This window comes from Microtus ochrogaster, unplaced genomic scaffold (genome assembly GCF_000317375.1).
Source record: "Microtus ochrogaster isolate Prairie Vole_2 unplaced genomic scaffold, MicOch1.0 UNK99, whole genome shotgun sequence".
Classification (NCBI taxonomy): domain Eukaryota; kingdom Metazoa; phylum Chordata; class Mammalia; order Rodentia; family Cricetidae; genus Microtus; species Microtus ochrogaster.
Window position 1 is genome coordinate 400,285 of NW_004949197.1, and position 3,941 is coordinate 404,225.

General features: G+C 49.7%; 1 pseudogene; it reads right to left on the reverse strand.

The window, feature by feature from the left end:
- Positions 1-2,668: 2,668 nt before the first annotated feature.
- LOC101998579 lies at positions 2,669-3,492 on the reverse strand (annotated as a pseudogene).
- Between the last annotated feature and the right edge of the window lie 449 nt (positions 3,493-3,941).

Consider the following 3,941-nt stretch of genomic DNA (forward strand, 5'->3'; position numbering starts at 1 on the left):
GTTTGCTCTCCAGCACCCTTACAGAGGAAAACAAACCCCAACCATTTAGTGCACCTCAGTGGCAAAGCCCAACCTTAGCGTGCGCGAGGCCCTGGGTTTAGCCCTTCGCTTTCCACTACCCCCAGATTAACGTTTTAACACCTTTACTGAGGATCGTCTGTCGTGCAGGGGTTGCTGCACACCTGTGATCCCAGAATGAGAGAGAAATGGAGTGCACAGGGGAGTGGGGATCCTGAGGTGACTCGCATGTCCCTCAGCAGACAAACCCCAAACAACCATACAATAGGATCTACTGACCAATTAAAGGAGCCAGCGGTTACTATATGCAGCATGCATCCAGAGATGCTGGGTAAAAGAATCTAAGATAAAAAATTCATACCCTGAAGAATTCCATTTACCCTAGAAAATGCAAAGTGCTCTATAACAACAGAAAGCTGTGGTGTCTAGGAACAGGGTAGGAGAGACAGCATAAGGATATTATAAGAGCCAGTTTTGGGGGAGACCTACACGTTCTTCTTGAATACAGTGGTGGTTTCATGGGTATATACATCAATTATTTTTGCTGAGTACCTATAATCCAATACGTTTAATGCTGAGACAGGAGGATTTGAGAGGTCAGTCTGAGCTACATAAGGAGTCCAGGCCAACTCCGGTTACAAATACAAACCCTGTCTAAAAACACAACAAAAGAAAACCAAACAGGGCTATCTAAATGTAAAGGGTAAAGGTATCTGTCCCCTAGGACTGCCTGGGTACTGGGTATGACCCTGGGACTCCAGCCATCATGGCACATGCAGGGAAGTAATGTGACAGCTTGCAGGATTTACCTCTCTCCTTCCACCCTGTGGGTTCCTGAACTTGGGTTGCCAGGCTTCATGGCCAGCACCTTACCCACTGGGTCATTTTGCTGACCCTATTTTTATTTTTGAAGCAGTGTCTGATGTAGCCTAGGCTGGCTTTGAACTCCTGATCTCCCTGCCTTCACTTCCTACTTCTGTGTTTGAGCCGCGTTGAAGTCTTTCCTTGATAAACCTCCCATTTGGAACTAGGGCAGAGCTCCGTTGGCAGAATGCTTGCCTAGCATGCACAGAGTCCTAGGTTCGATCCCACTGGGTAAAACCAGACATGGCTGTGCACTTCTGTAATCTTGGCTCTCAGAAGGTGGAGGCAGGAGGGTCCGAAATTCAGGGACATCTCTCTCTACATGCAAATTCAAAGCCAGCCTTGGCTGCACTAGGCCTTCTTTAAAACAGCAAAACAAGCCAGGCAGTGGTGGTGCATGCCTTTAATCCCAGCACATGGGAGGCAAAGGCAGGCAGATTGTGTGAGTTCCAGGACAGCCTGGTCTACAGAAGGGCTTCCAGGACTGCCAGGGCTACACAGAGAAACCCTGTCTCAAAAAACAACATAATAACATACACACAAAGCCCCTGTCACAAAACCCTGTGACAGTGCTTCATACTGAAAAACAAGACAAAACAAAACAATAATGACAAACAAAAACCCTATTATTCCTCCATTGAAATGTCTTTACGTCTTTGTAGAAAGTAATACGGTGGCTAGGGTGATGGTTCAGTTGGCAAAGGGCTTGCCTTGAACATGAAGATCTGCGTTCAAGCCCCAGAATCCATGTAAAAATGCCAGGCACAATGATGCAAACCTGTAGTCCTATCAATGGGAGGATGGCCCCACAGTTAAATGCACCAGCATCTGAACTGCAGTTCCGGAATTCCACAACCTCTTCTGGCCTCCTGAACTCCTACACAAGTGGCACACGTTAATCCATACACACACACATACTCAAATAGTAAGGTAGATAAATACATCTCAGAGGTTTAATTCTTTTTTTTTCCAGTTACTTCATTTTACTATATTTCACAGTTGTAGCAAACAAATCAAGGTGCAAACAGGGTTTATTTCACATTAATATATTAACTGGATTTTTCTGTGTCAAATAAATAGGGAATTCTCTTTAAATAACCATCTCCTCATTTTGCAACCAGACCAGGAACAAGAGCAAATCTTAGTACATCCAGGGGGCGTGAAGCTCACACCAGGGCAGATGGTAGGTGTCAGGTCCCATGGTTGGAGGTGCTCATTCCCAGACCAAATGGCCTCATCGGACAGACATGCATTCTCCAGTACTCCTGTGGAGAGGTCCCTGGCCAAGGGACAGGAGAAAGGGGAACTAATTCCCAGAAACTCCACCAGAGGGGCTTCCTCCTCCGCCGTGCCTTTGCTTCTGATGCCACCAACTACTGGAGGCTCAGGTGAAACACCCAAAGACAGGGGCACCAGAAGGGACAAGGACAGGACAGGTGCGCAGGCTGTGACTGAGGCCAGAGCCTGGCCAAAGGGAACGTGGACTCATCACACACTGGGACAGTGACCTTCCAGGGTCAGGCGCATACCAGGGGGAAGGAATGTGAACATAGCCTGGCAGGGTCTAAGGGGGAGACCCAAGGAAGCTAGACGGAGCAGCGCCAAGGGCTGAGCTAGTGTGGGAAGCTGGGAGGCGCTCGCAGAGGCCAGGAGCCCCAGCCTTCCATCAGGGCTGGTTCCTGGTAACTGTTTATAATCAGGACTGGGGAAGATCAGGGTCCTCCCTGGCCTCCCAAAGTCCCAGATGCAGCTCCATGGGAGGCCCAGGAAGGGGTCATCTGAGAGGCAGGGAAGTGGGCATAGTCTACTGGGTCTTCCTGTCCTCTGGGGGGTAGTAGGGTGGCGGCGGAGGCTGGCTCGTGGGCATGTAGACATTGTGTGGGTTGCCTGGGTTGTAATAGGCGCTGGCAGCTGCTTCGGCAGCCTTAGCCTCAGCTGCGGGAGTGGAGGGGGCACTGGGGCCGTTGACTGGAGGCTCCATGGGCCCAGGATAGGGTGGCGGTGGGGGCTGTACATATCCTATGGCTCCATCCATCATGGGAGGTCCCGGATAGAACTCAGGTGGGGGCGGTGGGTAGGGGTAGCCAGGAGGGCAGGGGTACATTCCATTGGCGACTGGTGGGGGAAAGACATAGGCCCCGCTGGGCATGTAAAGGTACCCATAGGCTCCATTAGGGGCTTCACCTCTGGAGGCTTGAGATGCCACCTGGAGCATCCGCTGTCCAAACTCAATGGCGCCCCCTGCTGTGAAGGTCAACTTGTAGGAAGCTGCGCCTTCCCAGCCACCTCCTGCTTCAGCCTTCACTGTCCCCTTAATGAAGTTGGCACCAAACACCGGCTGCTTGATCTCACAGTCCTTCATCAGATAGAAGGGCATCATAAAGGACTGCATGGCATCCTTCCCCTTAGACAGAAAGATGACCCGGTACGGGGTTAGGTAGACGGTGCCTTTCTTGGTCCCTTTGAAGGCCTCTGGCACGTTCTTCATGTCATTGAATGTGAGCTCCACATGGTCATAGGTCATCAGGATGCTCTCAGAGTTGTTGACGATCACTCCGCCACCCTCTGAGTGATTCTTGTTGAGCGTCATAGTCTCTCCCACTGGGGTCCCGAGACTCGCAACGCTCTGCCAGAGGTTTAATTCTTTATATTTAGTTCTTATTGTATGTGCCTGCATGTTGTGTTGGGACAGTGAGGCAGACTGTGAGGGGTCAAAGAACAATTTGGGGAAGTCTGTTCTCTCCTTTCATCTTCGTGTGGATTCCATTTTTGTTTTGTTTTAGTTTGGCTTTTTTTTTTTTTTAAAAAAACAGTTTCTCTGGGCAGCCCTGGCTGTCCTAGAACTCACTCTGTAGATCAGACTGGCCTCTAATTCAGAGATCTACCTGCTTCTGCCTCCTGAGTGATAAGATTAAAGGTGTGCGCCACCACCAACCGGCTCTGTCTTTGCATAGATTCCAACCCTTGAGTTCAGGTAGTGAGAATTAGAAAACAGGATGGAGGTTTAATATTTAGCTGATTAAATGTTGCTTTTGTTGAAGCAAGGTATGCACTTGTGG